Consider the following 23,051-nt stretch of genomic DNA (forward strand, 5'->3'; position numbering starts at 1 on the left):
CCTGAATGCTACAAGTGCTTCAACCTGATTGTCGGAAACTTCTTCGATCTGAAAATTGGAAACCGGCCTGAGTGCCACAAGTTCTTCAACCTGATTGTTGGAAACTTCTTCGATCTGAAAATCGGAAACTGGCCTGAGTGCCACAAGTTCTTCAACCTGATTGTTGGAAACTTCTTCGATCTGAAAATCGGAAACTGGTCTGAATACCCATCTCGGCCTGAATACCCGAAAACTGGCCTGACTGCCACACCTCGGTCTGATCACCGGAAAACTGGCCTGAGTGCCACACCTCGGTCTGAACACCGGAAAACTCTTCATGCCTATCAGTATCGGCACCAAAGGAATAGTGATACATGAGACGGCACGCGTGCCAACGACCCATGCTGGGGATAACAAGCCACGAATCGGCTATTCTCTATTCAACCCTAGCCAACGAACACTTTGCGTTTAGCTGGGGATTATTCTTTCTCTTTTCTTTACTTTTCGGACCCCGAAACTTCCTGGATTATCATTCCATCTCCGCCCGACAGAAGTCTTTCCTCCAATATCGCACTACTGGGGAATACTGTTGATTCAAAATCACGATGCCAAACTCCTCGGAGTAACATCTTCACCTTCTGGCGAAACCACCTCTCAAACAATAACCACGGCTTGAGACTAGCTTATGCTTGCAATGCTGATGCATGATGATTTTTAGCGTAATGCTCCATAATTATGGAAATGCTACGCGATTAGCTATGCAATATGCTATGATCTCCTAAATGATGCATGCATAAAAAGTATCCCCCTCAAGGGACTCTCCTGGGGAGCTCGAGACACTCTGCTGAGGAACTCGTCAACACCCCGATCTCCACCCTGCTGGGGAATAACACTGCTGCTGGGAAATAGGCCACCCTCACTAGGGATAACCTCCTCGGTACCCGATCCGCTTGGGGATCTCGCTGGGGAAAGAACCACCAACGCACTCTGTGGGGAAACCAACAATCTCTGACTTGCTGGAAAATAGGCCACCCTCATCGGGAATAACCTCCTCCGCGCCCGGTCCGCTTAGGGACTTCGCTGGGGAAAGAACCACCAACGCACTCTGTGGGGAAACCAACAATCTCTGACTTGCTGGAAAATAGGCCACCCTCATCGGGAATAACCTCCTCCGCGCCCGGTCCGCTTGGGGACTTCGCTGGGGAAAGAACCACCAACGCACTCTGTGGGGAAACCAACAATCTCTGACTTGCTGGGGATATAACAATCCCGACTCTGCTAGGGAAGACACAGACCTTGAATCTGCTGGGGAGTTAGTCATCCCGACTCTGCTTGGGGAAATCGGGAAATCCGGTACTGAACACCTGTCGACTCGTCGAACCATGGTATTCACCATCCCAATCCAATGTCAACTTTCCAATTTTGAGAACTCCCAGACTCGTCTGGACTTTTCTGATTCATCACCTTGTATTCCCGACTCCTCCGTACTCGACGGAGATCGAACTCCTTGGATTCATACAGACTTTCCAATCTCAGACTTTGAAGAGTCTTCTTGATTAATATCCAGGATCTTCGTACTTCCCTCGTCGTTTTTTCACCATTTCTCCATCCATTCGTCCCTGATCGGACTCCTCGGGGATCTTTCGTCAAAAGCTTCCACATCACAACCTGCAAGTGAGTGAAAGATATCTAACAGCGCCTGCAAAAGAAATCGTTAGATAAAAACGTGCCTCAGGCGTGTCAAGATTTCAACACTTGGGTCACTCAACCTTCCGAATAAGATTTCAAGCTTTTAATCTTATAAGCATGCATTGGAAGGGACCTGTATGTCTTAAAATGCAAAGATTCCTTATCAAAATAAACGGATGTTTTTGCAATCAAAGCGGTAATGAAAACAAAAACAAAATTATTTGACTGAATATGCATTTTATTGATTGAAAAAAATGTGGCTCATGAATGAGCAATACAAAGGAAGCAATTCCTGAAAAGAGGTAATTGCGCACAAAAGGAAAAATCTATCCTAATGGCAATGTGAAACCGTGATCTCATCGAGTTCCAACTCGGTTACACCCCATATGTCCTCAAACTCTCCGTGCTTTCCGCCTTCTGAACAAGACGCTTCCGACTGATCCCTACCGGGGATTATCCATGTCATATCCAAATTACAAACGATCATGCCAGACGCAGTTGTTCGTTTCAATCCCTCTTTTGCCTGGACCGCCCTTTCGGGTTTTCAGTCCACCGGGATACCCTTTTTTGCCCAAGCCGCCTTTTCAGGTTTTCGACTTGCCGGGTGTACAGTTTTTTCTTTTTTTATCCCTAATTTTTGCCTGAACCTTTTTTCATTTTTTTTCGGTTCGCCGGGATGCCCATTTTTGCCTGGACTATTTTATTCTTCTCGTCTAGCGGGTCTCTTATACGAAGTATTTTTTAACTGCGTCTGCATTCACAGGGGATGGAAAATCTTCGCCATCCATGGTCGTCAACAACAAGGCTCCACCAGAGAAAACCTTCTTGACCACGAATGGACCTTCATAATTGGGTGTCCATTTGCCCCTTCGATCGTTTTGAGGAGGAAGGATCCTTTTCAGCACCATATCACCCATGTGATACACACGAGGTCGTACCTTTCGGTCAAAAGCACGCTTCATCCGCTGCTGGTATAACTGCCCATGACAGATGGCCGCCAGCCTCTTTTCCTCAATCAGGCTCAACTCTTCGTACCGGGTCCTTACCCATTCAGCCTCTTGCAATTTTACGTCCATCAGGACTCTCAAAGAGGGAACTTGAACCTCAACCGGTAGCACCGCTTCCATTCCATATACGAGCGAGAAAGGCGTTGCCCCAGTAGATGTACGCACCGAAGTTCGATACCCATGCAATGCGAACGGCAACATCTCATGCCAATCTTTATAGGTCACAACCATTTTCTGCACAATCTTCTTTATATTCTTATTGGCTGCCTCAACCGCCCCATTCATCTTCGGACGATAAGGAGAAGAATTGTGATGCTCAATCTGGAATTCCCGGCACAGTTCTGCCATCATCTTGTTATTCAAATTAGAACCATTATCAGTAATGATTCTCTCGGGAACCCCATATCTGCAAATGATGTCTCTCTTCAGAAATCTGGCAACGACCTGCTTCGTTACGTTCGTATAAGAGGCTGCTTCCACCCACTTGGTGAAGTAATCAATAGCCACTAATATAAACCGGTGCCCATTAGAAGCTGTAGGCTCAATCTTCCCGATCATATCAATGCCCCACATAGCGAACGACCACGGAGATGACACCAAACTCAACGGATTTGGAGGCACGTGCACCTTGTCAGCATAAATCTGGCATTTATGACACTTCCGCACGAAATTGAAACATTGGGCCTCCATTGTCATCCAGTAATAACCTGCCCTTAGCAGCTTCTTCACCATTGCATTCCCACTGGCATGGGTACCAAACGACCCCTCATGAACCTCTTTCATCAATTGGCTTGCTTCTTTATCATCAACACATCTGAGCAAAACCCAATTGAAATTTCTCTTGTACAAAACCCCATCCTTATTCAAGTAGAACACCATAGCCAACCTCCGCAGAGTCTTTCGGTCCCTTTTGGATGCTCCCTCAGGATACTCTTGGGTTTCCAGATAGCGCTTGATATCGAAATACCACGGCTTCTCATCATCAGGCGCTGTGTCCACAGCAAACACATAAGCCGGTCTATCCAGACGTCCCACCTCAACACTGGGGAACTGATTCCACCACTGCACCTTAATCAAGGCAGCCAGAGTAGCCAAAGCATCTGCCAAATGATTCTCCTCTCTAGGCACATGATGCAATACCACCTTGGTGAAAAACGTCAACAATCTCCTCGTATAATCCCGGTATGGAACTAAATGAGACTGATGCGTATACCATTTTCCGTTAACCTGATTCACAACCAAAGCCGAATCTCCATATACAACAAGGTTCTTGATCCTCAAATCAATCGCCTCTTCAATCCCCAAGATACAAGCTTCGTATTCAGCCACGTTGTTGGTGCACTCAAATGTTAGCCGGGCAGCAAAAGGAATATGGTATCCTTTCGGCGTAACCAAAACAGCACCAACACCGCTACCATTCACGTTAACGGCCCCATCAAACATCAGAATCCATTCGGATTCAGGGTCAGGCCCCTCCTCCGGGATCGGTTCCTCACAATCTTTCGATTTGAGAAACATGATGTCCTCATCAGGGAATTCAAACTTCATCGATTGATAATCCTCAATAGGTTGCTGGGCGAGATAATCAGACAATACACTCCCCTTGGTTGCTTTCTGAGAGGTATACTGTATATCATATTCAGTCAAAATCATTTGCCATCTCGCAACCCGTCCGGTCAATGCTGGCTTCTCAAAAATGTACTTGATTGGATCCATCTTGGAAATCAATAAAGTGGTATGAACCAACATATACTGCCTCAGTCGGCGAGCAGCCCAGACCAAAGCACAACAAGTTTTCTCGAGCAGTGAATATCTTGTTTCACAGTCGGTAAACTTTTTGCTAAGGTAGTATATGGCATGCTCTTTTCGACCAGACTCGTCATGCTGCCCCAATACACACCCCATAGACCCCTCGAGGACCGTCAAGTACAGGATTAACGGTCGTCCCTCCATAGGAGGCATCAGAATCGGAGGCTCCTGCAAATACTCTTTTATTTTTTCAAATGCCGCTTGGCAATCATTATTCCACCTGACCGTTTGATCTTTTCTCAATAATTTGAATATAGGTTCACACGTGGCCGTTAGATGAGATATGAACCGTGAAATGTAGTTCAATCTACCTAAGAAACCACGAACCTCCTTCTCCGTTCTCGGTTCAGGAATTTCTCTTATTGCTTTTACTTTAGCAGGATCAACCTCGATTCCTTTTTCACTCACAATGAACCCCAGCAATTTACCGGACCGCACTCCGAAAGTGCATTTATTCGGATTCAACCTCAGTCTGAACTGTCTCAGCCGGTCGAACAACTTGGCCAGATCTACCAAATGCCCCTCTTCTGTCTGGGACTTTGCTATCATGTCATCAACATGGCATTCAATTTCATGATGAATCATATCATGAAACAAAGTCACCATGGCCCTCTGGTAAGTAGCACCGGCGTTCTTGAGACCAAATGGCATCACCTTATAGCAAAAAGTGCCCCACGGTGTGATGAACGTTGTTTTCTCCATATCATCTGGCGACATTTTGATTTGATTATAGCCAGAAAAGCCATCCATGAAGGAAAACACCGAGAACTGAGCCGTATTATCTACCAACACATCAATGTGGGGTAATGGGAAATCATCATTCGGGCTAGCTCTATTCAAATCCCGGTAGTCCACACACATTCTTACCTTTCCATCCTTCTTCGGTACGGGCACAATGTTTGCGACCCAAGGTGGATAATTAGTGACAGCAAGGAAACCAGCATCCCACTGCTTCTGCACTTCCTCTTTAATTTTCATGGCCATCTCGGGTCGAGTTCTGCGCAACTTCTGCTTCACTGGAGGAAAATCTGCTCGCAACGGTAGCTTGTGCACAACGATATCAGTATCCAACCCTGGCATATCTTGATAAGACCAGGCAAAGATATCAACATACTCCTTCAACAATGCTACCATTCTGCTCTTAACACTTTCCTCCAAAGCGGCCCCGATTTTCACTTCCTTTCTGACCTCTTCGGTACCCAGATTCACTATTTCAACTTGCTCCTCATGCGGCTGAATCACCTTCTCCTCTTGTTTCAACAACCTGGCTAATTCCTCCGGCAGTTCACAATCTTCTTCGCCTTCTTCTTCGGCATGATAGATCGGATTGTCGAAGCCATACCGAGGTGTAACCGAATTGTTATCAATGAGATCCGGAGAATTATCTTTTTTGAAGTCGGAACGAGACAAATCAAAAAGAGAAAAAAATGAAACAAACATTGCCATTTTTATTTGTTTTAAACTGCAAAAATGAATGAAAAACAGGGAACACCGCTTTTAATTGAAAAACATCCATTTATTAATGATGTAAAATGTTGCAAAATGAAACACATGAGGTGGCCCTTACAATGGACCATTACGTTTCGGGCAAAACGTATGGCTTTCATGCAAACAGATTTGAAAAACAGAAATATTACTCTTCAGGATGAGTGACAGTGATGATCTTTTCAGCCTTCCAGTTCCCTGGTACGCACTATTTTATCCACGACTCCAGCTCGTGGTCACTGTCAATCTCTTCACCCACTGTATAGGCGTGACCTGGATCCAGCACTCCGACACTGACAAATGTGAACGGTGGACGACGTCCTCTGCTTTGTCTAGACGACTCCTGATCCGGCTGATAGCCAACCCCGAACATATCCGCCTTCACCATAATGTCTATGATCTTTCCCCAGCCCTGGATCCCTCCATTTCTCACCACTTCCACGGCCTGTTTGTAAGAAGAAATGGACGGCTTTTTCTCTTTCCCAGCAATAATGGCTTTCTCCACCTTGACGGTTTCAACTGCCTGACATGGTGTTTCAAATTTTTCACCATCCATTTCCACCTCCATCATTCTCTGAGCCGTTTCCCTCATCATTACACACCCGTTTGTGGCGACAGCCGCACAACAATTATCACAACCAGGGAAATCTCCATTCTTCATCAGAGGTCTCTGAACCACAGACATTGGAGCTTTTAACTGATCCCCATTCATCAGCCCAATCGTCCTCCTATCCTCAGCAATTGCACTCATCCCCATCTGCCCATGCGCGGGCATGTGATTAGCATTAACATTTAGAGATTATGCAAAATTAATGGCCTTGGAATCCACCAGGTCCTGGACAATATGCTTAAAAGCTTTACAATTCTCCACATTGTGTCCAGGGGCACCAGAGTGAAATTCACATTTGGCATTCTCATCATAACCGGCAGGCCTCTGATCAGGTTTCAACGGAGTCAACATCCTTGGCCGCACCAATCCAAAATCCTTCAACCTCTTCAACAGAAGAGCATACGTCATGGGTGGCCTATCAAATTGACGGTCAACCCCCTTTCCTCTCACTTGGTACCCAGCTTTCTGTATTCTCTGTTGAGGTGGCTGATGTTGCTGTTGTACCGATTGATTACCAGCAGGCATTGTTACCGCAGCAGTGTACTCATGGCTAAACAGCACACATCACATGATCATCCTACCAAAATTCAAGGCATTTGGACAAGTTTAAGCATGACAATCAAATCCATCAACTCAAGGTAAGCAAAACAAGCTCAAATAAGGCATCAAATGGTGCATCAAGTTCACACAAGCCTAAAACAGAATTGACAAATGATAAATGTCCCAAACCAAAGCCACAATAAACTTCAAAGTGTCTAGAATCAATGTACAAAACTACAAGTTCATAGGATAAACATCCAGCATTTCACAAATCATTGAAGTTCATGACTATCAAAAAGTGCACAAATGATCAACCAGCAAAGAAAATCCCAAACAAATCAGAAATGCATCCAACAATTCTACAAAAATTCATGCTCAATCCTAACATCCAGAAGAAGCATCATGCAAAAAATCACATCAATTGGCATTTATTTAGCATGGCAAAGAAAATCAACAAGTTGAGCAAGAAATGGTGTGACACACATTGTCACACCTTCATTAACCAGATCATATCTCAACAAACAGAAATGAGAAAAATCCAAAATCAACACCAAAAGGTCCCTAAGGATGTCTAGTTTAAGCATGCAAAGTTTCAAGATCATTGGATTAAATCTCATCATTTCACAATCAAAATGGCAACCAAGGTACAAGATAGCACATGTATACACATTCCCTAAGCAAAATTAAAATCCATGCATGCACAATTTTTGGAAAAATCATCATAAAATAGTAGACATCATGAGGAACAACATGCAAAAACTCTCATCTCATTTGGACAATTATTCATGGACTTATGAATTTTTGAAATGGATGAAAAATAAAAAAACATGTGAACAAGCATATAGAACATGGATGAAATAAATGAATCAAAATGCAAAGGCCTGGTTTGGAAATGCTCTCGCCAAGGATCGAAGTGCGTAGGGATTCAAACTAGCGCGCGCTTAAGTGAAACTCTGCGTTTCACTTAAGTCTACATGGCAGCGCAAACCAATTGGGACCAATCAACATGCCACGCTGGCTCCATGCAACCAATACATGAGCGAAAACACTAAAATACATGCAGAAAGCGCGCTACAAGATCAAACCAAGTCCTGGAAATAGAAGTCCTAGGGTTCTTCATGCGTTCATCATAATTTCCAGGCTCAAGAGCAAATTGTCACAGAAATCAAAAATGAATACATCATCATGTTCATCTTTCCAAGCACATCAACAATCCATGATCAATTAAGCCTAATTCTCACTAACATGCCTGGATCGAGCAAGATAAGTTTCACACATCAATCTTAAATTCAACCTAACTCACTCATTTCTTGATGAAATTCAATGAAACAAAGCTCAAACTACTCAGGGAGGAACGATCTACAACATGCACATCACAATTTTATGAATTAGAACATTCGAAAACTGACCTTCAATGATGTACAGAAGTGGAATCGGTTGTTTCAAGTCCTGAAATGCAGAAACAGTTGCTCCTCAGCTATTGAATGAATGAATGGATGAAGAATTGGATGCTAATCTTGCACGATTTTTCCAGAAGAGCAAACTGCCATGGATGAGCTTATGCTTCAACAGTCCTTCAACTTGCACGAAATCTCTGGAATCTTGCTTCCAAAATGCTCTTCACTGCTTGTGGATGATGATTTGATCAAGAACAATGCAATGCCTTTGAGGAAAATTGGAGAAAAGTGAGAGAAAAAGTTTGAAGAGTTTTGAGAACTAGATCTAGATCTGAGCCAAATGAAATGTTAATCCTGTTTTCTGTTATGATTATGTTTATATATGGTTTCCTAATGATGTTGCTAATCACAATTAAGCAAATGCAAGTGAACTAAGTAAAAACCAAGTGTTATGCCAAATTGTGCAATTCACCTCTATGCATGGAATGGAGTGCTACAGTGCACGAAATTCACTTGAAATCCACATGAAATGTTGCTTTGGAGCCAAATACAAGTGGAAAAATGTATGGACAATGCAATATTTTTGAATTTGACTTTTCCCTCCAAAATTCAAATGGAAAGTCAAATATTTTTGTAATGGAAATGCATGATATGTGATGCATGAATTGGATAGTACATGTCAAAACAAGAATGTTGCAAAAAGAACCATCTCATTTGGACTTATGGTTCAAAAGTTATGCACTTGTGAAGTTCAAATTTGCTTGGCAAAGATTGATCCATAACTTGCCAACCACACATGGGAAATTCATGTTCTTGGACTTTTTGGAAAGGTGAGAGCAAGATATTCAACTTTCATGTTGGACAAAATTCCATTTGAAGCTTTCTTGATGATGTAAAATTGAGGAGAAGACCTTTTCATTTTTGGCAATTCCAAATTACAGGTCACTTACTACTTTTGGAAACTTTTCATCTGACCTCAAATTCTTCATTGTTGATGTTTGACATGTCAAATGAGACTTATATGGACATGAATGAGGCCTTTCTAACCATCTCCCACCTTCAAATCCATGATTGAATTGACAGTTGACTTCTGTTGACTTTCTAGGGTTTCAGATGAATTGCATCTTGACTGATGAGTTTTGAACCTTCAATGCTTGATCAAACCACTTCAAAATGATCCCCAGGTCACATGAATTCATCTCCTTGCAAAAAGCCCTGATAGACATAATTCAATTGATTAGGGTTGACCAGAGGTCAAAACCCTAATCCCAAGGAATCTGATCAGGCACCATGAACCTTGATGATGATGATGTATCACTTCAACCAAGATAATGATCAATCTCCTTGAGGAACCAAGAAACCCTAATTGAAGCACAAACCCTCAGATGATTAGTGATCAATTCATGAAACCCTCAGGCTTGTGGTGTAGCGAAGGGTTCGCTAGGCGAAGGATTTGCTCGCCTAGCGAGCATGCCAGTTTGAGCCATTTTCTGGATTTGGCCACCTGTGAGCCGGGTCTTTGTTCTTTTAAGATCAGTGCCTTGAACAATGAGTTGGAGTGCCTTGAAGAATATCTTGAAAGATTAACGGGCAAATTTTGGGGTATGACACTTACGATATTCTATAATTCACTTAAGGGCACCGTACCTTACGGTATTCCTTAGTTACTCTATCTCTCATCAATCCGTCCTTTGTGTGTGACCCTGTAGGTTTTCGTGACGTTGGCAATTATATTAAATCACGCATTTAACATAATAAACAGTGAGCGGTATCTAGCAACACATCACTGCTACCCAAGACACGAAAATGTCATGTGATCTGACAAAACCTTCTGTGATAATACTTATGTGTATAATTACCCTTTTGCCCTTATGTCTATATTGAACACAAGGCATAGACCGTGTCATCCTTGTCCAGTTCAATATTGGGCCCATAGACATTTATCCTGTTATAAAGGATGGGCAAATTCCATCTAGGTCACTCATGTCCCTCAGCATGCTTCGTGGAGTACCCATCAACTGTCTTTATGGTTATCCAGTTACAGACAACGTTTGATCAGCAAAAAAGCACTCGACTCTACATCTAGGGTCCATAGTGGTTTCAGGTCGAAGAGTGGCATACACCATTATCACCATGAGAATAACTTATGACACTTTGCATAACTTTCTATATAGTGTTCTCATAGCGGGTCAATCCGGTATAAATATTACTCCTAATATTCATACCTATGTTTAAGACTTGATAACTCTTTATCCATGATCCATGAGATGTGATAATCAGTCTACAAACATAATAGTCTTAATGCTTTAATGTTATCCCACTTCACACTAAAGCTCGACTACGGATACTTTAAGAATAATGTCCTTATGTTTAATGTGATCTCATGATTAAGTCATACTTGATACATTAAACAGACTAGCTATTCTAGGGATTTTATTAAACAAACGTAATAAAGAAAAAGCCTTTTATTATTAATAAATAATTCGATACAAGTACCAAAAGTATTGGCCTCTAGGGCTTACATCAACAGTAGGTTGGTGTTTGTGAAAATATGTGCAAAATATTGGGGGGATGAGAAGAGAATAGATTATATTTACAAATTTTGTTGTTTGAATGGATGAACCCATTGCATACGTACCATCACAAAGGTATGATCAAAACCTCGTAGTTCGGGGTAAAAATCTCAAAGATTGGTGAATTGATTTGACCAAAAGGCTTAAGATTTTTTGTTATCAAAGGGAGAAAACTTGTTTATGCTTTCCAAGCTTTAACACTCATCAAGACTAGTATCGGATAATGTAGGTTTCGCCTACGCGAGGTGCATGTTCTGTATTAGTAAGGTGCGATGGGATAATTGTAATATCCAACTGTTAAAACAATGGGTCAAACTTAACTAAACAAATTATAATAAGATTATATATGTTTAGAAGCAAGAGTTGGGAATGATCCATATGATGGATTGGAATAAGGAGTTATTCACCCAACTGAAATTTTCGAGAGTTGTATGAGATACAATTGGAAGGAGTTCCTACCTAAATAACCTAGTTTTGTGTAATCCGCCTACGCGGACTTAGAACGAAGTGAAATATGGATCTCGACCCACTAGAAAATCTTCCAACGGGATTTTCTGAATCAAATGATGAGGGTCATTTGTTTTGAGTAAAATAGTGGGAGCATATTTAATTAAAGGCCTAATTAAATATGTCAATGATACTTATATTTTCATTAATTCTTATGTAGATTACCATGACAACAAATACCTCTAACAACATCTTGCGATCGATCCTTGACAAAGAAAAATTGTCTGGGACAAATTTTCTGGATTGGCACCGAAACCTGAGGATTGTCCTCAAACATGATAAAAAGTTGTATGTCTTAGAGACACATGTTCCTGAAGAGGAACCTCCTAGTTATGCACCTAAGGCAGAAAGAGATGCTTATAAGAAGCATGTCGATGATGCCAATGAGACTGCTTGTCTCATGCTAGCTACCATGAACTCAGAATTGCAAAAGCAACATGAGAACATGTCAGCGTTCGATATGATCGAACACCTGCAGATGCTCTATCAAGAGCAAGCAAGGCATGAGAGGTTTGGGGTTTCAAAAGCCCTTTTTCAAAGCAAGTTAGCTGAGGGAGCCCCTGTAGGTCCCCATGTGCTCAAAATGATTGGGTATGTGGAAAACCTTGAGAGATTGGGTTTTCCCCTCGAAAAGGAACTTGCGACTGATTCGATCTTGCAATCGTTGCCAGATAGATTCAGTCAATTTGTCCTAAATTTCAATATGATTGATATGGACAAATCTCTTCCTGAACTGCTCGCCATGTTAAGAACTGCTGAGCAGAATCTGAAGTCAAAAGGGAAGTCCATTCTGATGATCGGAAATGGAAAGAGACAGAACAAAAGGCCCACTAAGCAAGGTGATAAAGGGAAAGGCAAGGAAGTTGCCAAACCCAAACCCACCGTTGCTACTTTAAATCCTAGTGGAGGCATAGCAAAAGCATGCACCTGCTTCCATTGCGGTAAGACCGGACACTGGAAGAGAAACTGCCCAAAGTACCTGGAAGATAAGAAGAATGGAGTAGAGACTTCAACTTCAGGTACTTTTGTTATTGAAATTAATTTATCCACTTCTGCATCATGGGTATTAGATACTGGATGCGGTTCTCACATTTGTACAAATGTGCACGGACTAAAAAGGAGTAGAAAATTGACAAAAGGTGAAGTCGACCTACGAGTTGGCAATAGAGCAAAGGTTGTTGCTTTAGCCGTAGGAACTTATGTATTGACTTTACCTAGTGGTTTAATAATTCAGTTAGAGAACTGTTATTATGTACCTGCAATTAGCAGGAATATTATTCCCGTTTCTTGTTTGGACAAGTTTGGTTTTTCATTCATAATAAAGAACAATTGTTGTTCAATTTATTTGAATGATATATTCTATGCTACTGCACAAATGAACAATGGACTATATGTCCTTGATCTTGAAATGCCTATTTATAACATTAATACTAAAAGGATGAAAACTAATGAGTTAAATCCAACTTACCTTTGGCATTGTCGATTAGGCCACATAAATGAGAAGCGCATTTCCAAACTCCATAAAGATGGACTCTTGGACTCTTTTGATTATGAATCATATGAGACATGCAAATCTTGTTTAATTGGAAAGATGACAAAGTCTCCATTCATAGGTAAAGGTGAACGAGCTAATGATCTTTTGGCCCTCATACATACTGATGTATGTGGACCACTGAACATACCAGCCAGAGGAGGTTTTCAGTACTTCATCACATTCACTGATGATTTCAGTAGATATGGTTATGTGTATTTAATGAAACACAAATCAGAGTCCTTTGAAAAGTTCAAGGAATTCAAGAATGAAGTACAAAACGAACTAGGTAAGAATATTAAAACTCTTCGATCAGATCGAGGTGGTGAGTATTTAAGCCTAGAGTTTGATGACCATCTGAAAGAGTGTGGGATCCTATCCCAACTTACTCCTCCTGGAACACCCCAATGGAATGGTGTATCTGAGAGAAGAAATCGAACCCTGTTGGACATGGTCCGATCCATGATGAGTCACGCCGATCTTCCAAACTCCTTTTGGGGACATGCACTGTTGACAGCAGCTTACACACTTAACCGTGTTCCATCCAAAAGGTTGAAAAGACACCATATGAGATATGGAGTGGTAAGAAACCACATATGTCTTACATGAAGATTTGGGGTTGCGAAGTTTATGTGAAACGACAAATTTCAACTAAGCTTGAGCCCAAATCTGACAAATGCTTATTTGTGGGGTATCCTAAAGAAACAAGAGGGTATTACTTCTACAATCCTTCAGAGGGCAAAGTGTTTGTCGCTCGAACTGGAAAGAGAAATAAAGTGTCAAATACAATTGGTCAAAAGTGAATCAAATCATCATCAACCAATGCTAAACAGAAGAGAAATGAATGTTACAAGTCAACAAGTCAAACATATTTTTTTGGTAATTTTTGAATTAAAAAATAAATGCAAAATAAAATAAACAAAACATGGTCAAACCTCAAATTTAATTCAAATCAACTTAAACAAGTCCAATTAAATTCTCATAGGTCTAACATGGTCAAAGAAACTTTGAAAAAAATTTCCAACAAATTTTGAAATCAGAAACTATTTAAAAACAATAAAAAGTAACACAATATGAATTAAAATCTCAAATCAATTAAGAAATTGATGAGACTATTTTTTATTGACTTATCATGATCCGTATGTGTTAAGAAAATATTTTTGGATTTTTCAGATATCAAAAAGTATTTTAAAATGAATTAAAACTATTAAAAACCAAATAATTCACAAAAAAAATTAAATGAAGTCACAAAAATAATTAAAAATCAAAATATGAAACTAGATTTTTCAAGAATTTTTTTGGCATTGGTCTCATATTTTTGTGACTTCAAATAAAATACTTATGAATTTTTGAAAATAAAAGGAATTAAATGAAATTAAAACAAAAATAAGAAAATCAGGAAAAACCAGCGCCCTCAGATGGTTTCATTAATTGACGTGGCAATAATCATGTGGCTCAGAGGCGCGAATACATGATGTGCCTTGGTCAAGCGCGCTACACTTTGATTTAAAATAAGTCAAAACAATGAAAGGCCAAGATTAGAACTTTTCATCATGATCCAAAGATTTTGAGGCTCCCACGTGGGGATGGTGGTGGAAACCACCATCTTCTCCGGTGATCTAACCAGATCCAGCGACCACGCGCAGGGAAATGAAGTTTAATAAAATGAAAACTGAGGATATCAAAATGAAGCCGAGGTCATGTACATCACCCCTGTAACCATGGATCCTCCTCAAAGTTCCTATTTAGAGAGAAACATGAGCTTGAAGATCATGGTACATGAGCTGAAATGGCACGATTTGTAAAATTAAGACCACCACTGACCGGCCTCAAGCACGAGGACTTCAGAAAACAGCACAAACCAAAGGAATTCACATCATATTGCAAGATCTAGATCAAGAAAGTTTGGTGTTATACCTCTGAAATGGAGCTTCAAATAGCACGCATTGTCCACGCTCTTGATCCAATCTTGCTCTGGAAGTGTGATGGTGATGCAAGGTTAAGGAATTAAGCTTTGAAGATCAACTAATGATGTTGAAATTCAAGCTTGAAATTGAAATAGAAAACTGAAAATTCCTTTAGTGAGGGTTTGGTTTTCAATTCAGCAGCAATTCAGATCTCCACTTGGTTACCATTTGAATGAGAATGCACTTCTATTTATAGCTGAAATGTGATGCAAGGCAATGCTTGGCTCGTGTGCATGAAGTTTGAATCTTCCTTGCATGGTCCTGTACAGGCGCATGTAAGGCCCAAGAATGAATGAAAATCCATGATGAGATCAAATGGAAGTGAATTGGACGTGCAATTGGCTTGGCATTTGCTTGCACATGAAGTTATAATGTGAATTGTAAAAATGAATATAAACATAAAGCTCTTCGAAACTCACTCATGGAAAGTCCAAAAAATTAATGTGAGTAATGGTTGGAAAGCCCTTGAAATAAGGAACAAAAATCATGTTGGGAAAAAATTCATTTGGAGTTTGGAAATTTATGAAAACTGGCTGTGAAGGTTTGGGTACAAAACATGTCTAGGTTCCCTTTAAATTTTTTTACCAAAAGCAAGCATCTTCAAGCCCTTATGTTTGAATGATACAAGCCTCAAATGGAAACAACTCCAACATAACAGTTGTAGATATTTTCAAGGTGATTAATTTAGACTCAAATTTTGCATCATTTGGATTTTTCATGAGAAAGGTATGGGCACTTGAAGTTGGACATTTTTCAAATTCAATGACTTAGGTCCATAGTGACCTCAAATATTTTGTATTATCACTTGTGTTTCTTTTAGGATTATGAAATTTTGTCCAACATAAAATTTTAAGTAGACATATTAATATTTCCAATTCATTTGGTCTCACCTCAAAATCATAAAAAATAAGGAATTTAGGTCCTTGGGAAGTTGACCCAAAATTAGGGTTTCAGTCAAAATGACCTATAATGTTTTGAAATGAATGATGACCTTCCAAGTTTCAAATGGATTTTTTATGAACATGAAAGTTGTTCATATGGTTCTTAAGCAAATGTTTTCTCTTGGGGTCATCTTCATTTGACAAACACATCACAAGTTGTATCTCAGTGATCCTCAGCTTGGTCAGATGATTTGACTGGTCAACTTTTCAAGGCCAAACTTCAAATCTTGATGAGTGAATGATTGAGGATACTCACATATGATCATATATGCATAAAATAATGAATGAAAGAACTTCCCTTGATTGAATTTGATCATAGGTTGAGGTTGCTTCATGAGCAAGGCATAGTCAAAGCACAGTTGGATTAGGGTTTCCTTGGGAAACAATCCTCAAGCCCTTTGGGTTATCTTGATCAAATTGACAAATTGAGATAATTGGGAGACATATATGATGATTAGGAGCTTTTTGGACCATTGTCATGTTTTTTTTCATCTTCATCTAGCCACTTCATTGAGCTTAGGAGCCTCCTAGGAGCATGGGAGCACATGATCACTTGAGCTTCAAAACAAAAAGAGTCAGTGACATATTTTTGTGCTTTTGGTTAGTAAACAAATAAGAAAAGCAATAATATACAATACAAGCATGCTTGGTGGTCTCAAACCACTCACACAAATCCCAACCCTAGGATTAAGGAGCCAAACATGCTATGATCCTTGAAGCAATGCATTGAGCAATGATATGATGCCATGAGGGATCTTCGGGTCAAAATTAGGGTCTTACACAGATCAAGGCTTTGTCTTTATCGGACGAAAGATGGTTGAATTCACTTCGGAAGTGGGGATCAAACTCCTAACGTCCATGTCTTACTATGCTCAGGCAAATGGACAAGTCGAGCGGCCAGCAAAATAATAATCAATTTAATTAAAAAGCGTGTGAGTCAAAATCCTAAGAATTGGCACAAGACACTAGACCAAGATTTATGGGCTTGTCGGACTTCTCCCAAGGAAGTGAAAATGCAACTCCTTTTCGACTAACGTTTGGGCCTGATGCAGTTTTGCCTGCTGAAATTTACTTCTAGTCGGCAAAAATTCAAAGGCAGAATGAAATACCTTCTGAGATATGATGTTAGATGAGTTGGTCAACTTATACGAAGAAAGAATGACTGCACTAGACATGCTCATAAGGTAAAAGGAAAAGGGTGGCCAATGCCTACAACAAGAAGGTAAAACCTAAGATCTTTTTGGTCGGTGACTTGGTTTGGGAAGTCAATTTTCCTATGGACAAAAGGGATAGAGTTCTAGTAAAGTAGTCAACTAACTAGGAAGCTCTTTTTCAAATCACTCGGGTGTTTTCAAACAATGCCTATGAGATCAAAGAAACTAACTCAGGACATTGAACTCTGAGGATAAATGGGAATTACCTGAAAGGGTGCAAATCTATGTCGCAGGATATTCGAATAATAGAATAATTAATTTAACATAAATGAAGAGCAGTTCCCACATGTTTGATGCCAACATGAGCTTCTCGATCAATGAGGTCTTTTGTGGAAGCCAACACTTAACCCTCTAGTTCTTTATCCTTCTTCCTTAGATTTTCGACCTGTTTTGTCAACTGCGAAATATCTACTTCACATATGGAAATTGGTCCATTGTAGGATGATAACTTGTCTTGATCTTTTTGGACCTTTTCTTCTAAGGAATCCACTTTATGTTGTGATGCTACATTGAGGACCTACTCTTTGGTCGACCTGTCAACCTTTTGTCGAAGAAGATCAACATATTGGTGTTTTCTTGCAATGGATTGACATATTCGATCAAATAGGGGCTCGAAGTCCAACATCAAGAGGACTACAGACTCAAGTAATTTTTTACCAGTGAATTTCTTCAACAACTTACTGATGTGAGGCTTTGTCAAATGGTCTTGCTCAAGGACTTGGAATAAATCAACCCTAAGAGCATAAGCTTTCAATTGTTCGACCAGCAAATGGGCATAGTCCTCGTTGAGATTGCTTTTAGCAGCTGAAAAAGTTGAGGAGCGACTAGCAGCACTCATGCCTCGACTCTTGACCAACCTTCTCAAAGCCTTAGCAAGGGTTTGTTCTTTGATAACCATTATCTCTTCTAGACTGGGGAAGGTGTTGGAGGAGTAATCTTTAATTGGTGGATAAGTAATAGTTGTAACACCAAAGGACTTTGTTACACTAGGTTGTAATTCAGCGCTAAGGGCATCTGCAACTTTGCTTGTTCCCTCCTTCGATTTAGTTCTTGCATTCTCAAGGTGTTTATCCTCTTTTGAGGGAGTATCCTCAGATTCCTTAGATAAGGAATTTGTTTTCTCTCTATTTAAAGCAATTGGACCTCAAGTCGAGTCATCAACATCATCATATTTGTCAGAGTCTTCATCCTCTTCAGGAAGTGGCACATGACTGGTCACTGGTGTTGGGCTGGTAATTTGGTCACCATATTTTCTCAAATCTTCATCTTTATTGTCCTTATTGGATTCAGGATCATGGTCTCTAGTGATGGCCAGATGTACAAAGTGAGAGCTAGTGTTGGAAGGCGTCGAACAATCGATGCTAGAAAAAGAAGGTGCTTTGGGATCCTTGTCAAGGAGTGGACCCCATACAAAAGGAAATAAGAAAAACAGTCAGTCGACATAGCTAAACTTAGCATAAAAATCTTAAGAATACTAATATACCATGACTCGAGAAAAGTAATCGCCGAAAGATTTCTTCTCTGACGCAACATTACTTATTGGTGTAGGAAAGGCATTGGGTCGAACTTCAATGTTATTTCCTCCAATATGGACAACAGTCTCATCTTGAGTCTTTGGTTGAGAGGTGGTGTCGGAACCAAATGGGTAAGCTTTCTTGAGCTTCTTCTTTTTCTTCTTCTTAGTCGGTCGAGGCTTAGAGGCGATAGCAAAAGCTGGTTTGAGCTAAGGGACTTCCATTTGGGTAGGCTTCAACGATAACTTAAAGTCATCATCCTCCTTCATCTTTTGAGATTCCCGCCAAAAAGGGAAATAAGCTAAAACGAATAGAGAATCAGAACTAAAAGAGAAACATATAGTCGAAGTTTCAAACTTGAGGCTTCTTCGATAATGAAGTAGACACGCCCTTCTTGCTTTTCTTCGACGGAGGATGAGAGGCGGTTGCAATAGTTGCATTGTTTTGACCCTAAAAAAAGGAAGTACTTGTCACATAAAATGTGTAAGCTTTTACCATTGAAGTAAAAAATAGGATGTGCAAACCTGTCTGGCCACTTCCTCTTTGATAGGGACTTCTTTCTTTTGCTTCGCTCAAGCATAAGTCCTTCTTGTGTTAAAAATAGGAGTTAGGTTTGAATTTATAAAAACCAAACTGTCGAGCCACAAGGTTGGGTTAATACCCAACAAAACCTACTTGACTTTTCTTGGATGAAATCCTTGCCGACAATGGTCCATATGACGAGTGAAATAGTAACGCTTTGTAAACACATGATGAGTGAAAAGGTAACGCTTTGTGAACATCGTGTAGTATCTAATGAAGCTCTCTGGTGTCGAAAGTCCTTTGTCAGTAGGAGTAAGCAAGGTCAGTCGACTTCCTTAAATATACTAGTCCTTGGACTCTCCAGCAACGTGATTGGGTTTGTTAGCCACCAAAGATTGCTCAAAAGTGGTATTAAACCAGAGTTGGAGGATCCAGAAGAGACCCAATAGTAGAAGTATGCTTTCGGGATTATTGGTTGGGCTAAACGTCTTCATGGAACTGGATGTCAGACTTAAAGCTTCATAAAGTGAAGCGAAAAATAATTGTCTTAAGTGGACGTTCCTCCAAGAATTTAGTCTATTGGCAAGAGTGACAAAAGATTTTGCCACTTGCAGATAACTTGAACAGAAAATGAAGTGTGACAACCATAGAGATAAGAAGGCAACATGCTCTTCTTCGGAAACTTTCGTGGTAGCCTCGTCGAAATGGTCAGCAATGAAGTTGGTAAAACTGACACGTTTCAAGTTGAACCCAATAATGTCGTCAATTTCGACAAATGGATCGAACACTCCGCCTGCTGGTTGAATAAGAATGGTGGCAGTTATATCAAATAATATTGGCGTAAGCATGCCACAACGCAATTGGAAGGTGTTCATCAAACCCTCCCAAAATTGAAGTGCAGCTAGCAACATGTTCTGGTTATATGCGGGGTCTACCCTAGATAACTGGATCAGGTTAAAAAGACTTTGATCCTTCCAAATTTGTCCTTTCTTGGACTCTATCTTATTTAGCCAACTAAGGTAGTTTGATTGGTCGATGTAAGGAGCATAAAGAAAAACGTGAGTAGACATATAAGTAAAGTCTAAAGGTTGATCCATGGCTCCTACAGATTTTGTTTGATGGTAACAAGGAAAAAACTAACAAATTTTTTCCACGTTCGTATTCATATCAGGAAAAGGGCCAAAGAAATCACGTGTAATATCAGAATGGTGAAAGGGATTAATATCTGTGATTTCCAAATGAGTTATTTTTCCACCTGAATAGGAGGTTTAGGAACGTACAGTTGATTCCCAGTAAGAGTAGGCTTAGTAATGGATGTTGCAAAGGGAATCTCTTAGTTTAAAGTTGATCTGGATGCCATTTGAGTGAGTAAAGTTTGAGCTTTTGCAGAGGAAAACTTGAAAACTTCGTTGAAGATGAAGAAATTTGGAAGAAAATAGAAAAAGAGAAGAAGAAGACTATTTATAGTTTTGGAGGAAAAACTGTCTGGTTTCTTTATTTTTCCTTAAAAGAAAAAATAAAATCAAACTTTTTGACAAGTGTCCCACTAAAAGTGAGAAAGTGGAAAGTTGGATTTTGTGTGTGATTCACATTCTTCCTAGGAACTCAGAGCCATGATGGCTCTTCTGAACCTGCATGTCTCGAAGAGACGTTATAGGAAGTAGCCATGATGACAGTGACATCAACGTACAACTTTGAATAGTGGTGGAATTTCAAAAACACCACCTATCTCTAAAAAATGAATAAAAAATGGTATTTTTAGGGCAATTTGTTAGCCAAGAAATTTCAAAAGAGGAAATTCGACAAAGGAATCAGTTGGAATTTCTGCATACACAAGGAAAAGTTAAAATGTCTTTCGACCAAAGACTTTGGAGGAAGAAACAACAATATTCGACATTGAAGAATCTGGTTTGGTACTTAGAGAAATTTTCAAGAGATTTGGTCACTCATTAATTTGATGAGTCGATGGAGTTCGACTAAATGCATATTCAAATTTCAAATCGAAATAATTGTCTTTTGGTCTTATCCAAAACGCAAAGGACACATGGAGATCAATCAAAGAATAGTCAAGCATGCAGAGATGACGTGTCGAGCGGAAATACATTTGAACGTTGGAAGATCGTTAGTTTTATAGCATTATAAACAAGAATTCCAGTGTTAGGAGTCAGGGGTGGAAAAATCATTGTAAACTTCAATGTACATTCAAAGTACCCATACACAAGCGAGAAACGAGTTTTCTGAAGAAATGTAATTGTCTACCATTTTTTCACTTATGCAAATAAAGTTCTTTTCCATTTAATTTACTTTTTCTTGTTTTATTTACTATTAAAGTCACTAATTTCGACCCAGTTGAACTCAATTGTTGCATTCACTTTTAAAACTTAATTATCCTTCTAAAACAACCCGACAACATTAATGGACACTCTCTTTTCCCAGAATTTACTAGTTTGCTCCTTCAAGTAATAAATTTAAAATTAAGTGATTGTTTACCAAAAATATCGGTGAATACCTGCATGCCGTGGTTTATGGTCACGCACGTAGAAGAACATAAACCAACAAGACTGAAATAGCTAAATAACATCAACGAACCAAGTAGCAAAGAGTTGTGGCAACTTCAGTATCTTTCTGTCATGGTTTATCCTTTTCAAACAATCACGCTCCTATAAGAAGAAAACATAAGCATCATTATAGATTTAATTAGTTGACAACATATTTATTGCAAAAGAAAAGAATTTTACCTCTCCATGCCAAACATGCCTAACAATATGGACTGCATAATGATGAAGTAAAGAGGTGTCAAATGCCCCTCCTGTGTAACTCTCTAATGAGGCATAGGGATCGACAACGACTTCCTCCTGGACTTCAGGGGCTTCAGGAGCTTCACGTTCTACTGCATTATATGCATGAGATGCCTGAGAGAGTCGGCTACGAGAATCAGACGGATGAGAACCTCGGGGTTGCGAAATAGATGCAGCATCAAACAAGTTATCAGTCAGTCGTGGCCTCGTGATCCTCGTTGCATCCCTCTCATGTTGCACCGACGCGGTTTAGGATACACGCCCGAATTTAATCTGACCAGTGTTGTCTTCAGTAATTGCATACACGTTATAAACAGAGACATATATAAACAATATGTCCAAAGAAATTCACAAATTTCATAAAATAAATTGTACGTCTCTTTAATTTGGTCTAAGAAAAATGAGTAAAAAAAGTGCATCAGAAAATCATAAACTTTTCAAGGTGGTGTGGAACAACATTTCACTTATATATTTAAAAGTGAATATCATTTCTGAAATTCACTCTAAACAATTTTTTTTTATTACCAAATGTGTGTTTTATTACTCAATCATACTGTTCATCTAGTACTGTTATCGTACGTCTGCATTTTTAATCCAAGTGCACCTAATTGTTAAAATACACAATTAGATTATACAATTTAAATGCACTGGAAAATATAAAAACAACATAACAATTTAACAATCTTTATTTCAAATAACACAACAAAATAACATTCATACAGTGGCAGTGACTATGTATAAATTATAAATTAAACGGAACTATAGCTATTATAGAGTCATAGAAGTAAGCACCATTGTCTAAACTACGTTAACAAAAATCGATCATGTTCATTGTATTTTACCTTCATTTCTTTAATCTTCTATATTGATTGTTGTTTGTTCTAACATTATCTTTATGCTGCTTTGTTTGAGTTTGTCATCCTTTGCACAAGTACTCAAAGGCGATACAAGTAAATGTAGTAATGGAC

The sequence above is a fragment of the Lathyrus oleraceus genome, chromosome 2 (assembly GCF_024323335.1).
Source record: "Lathyrus oleraceus cultivar Zhongwan6 chromosome 2, CAAS_Psat_ZW6_1.0, whole genome shotgun sequence".
Lineage (NCBI taxonomy): Eukaryota > Viridiplantae > Streptophyta > Magnoliopsida > Fabales > Fabaceae > Lathyrus > Lathyrus oleraceus.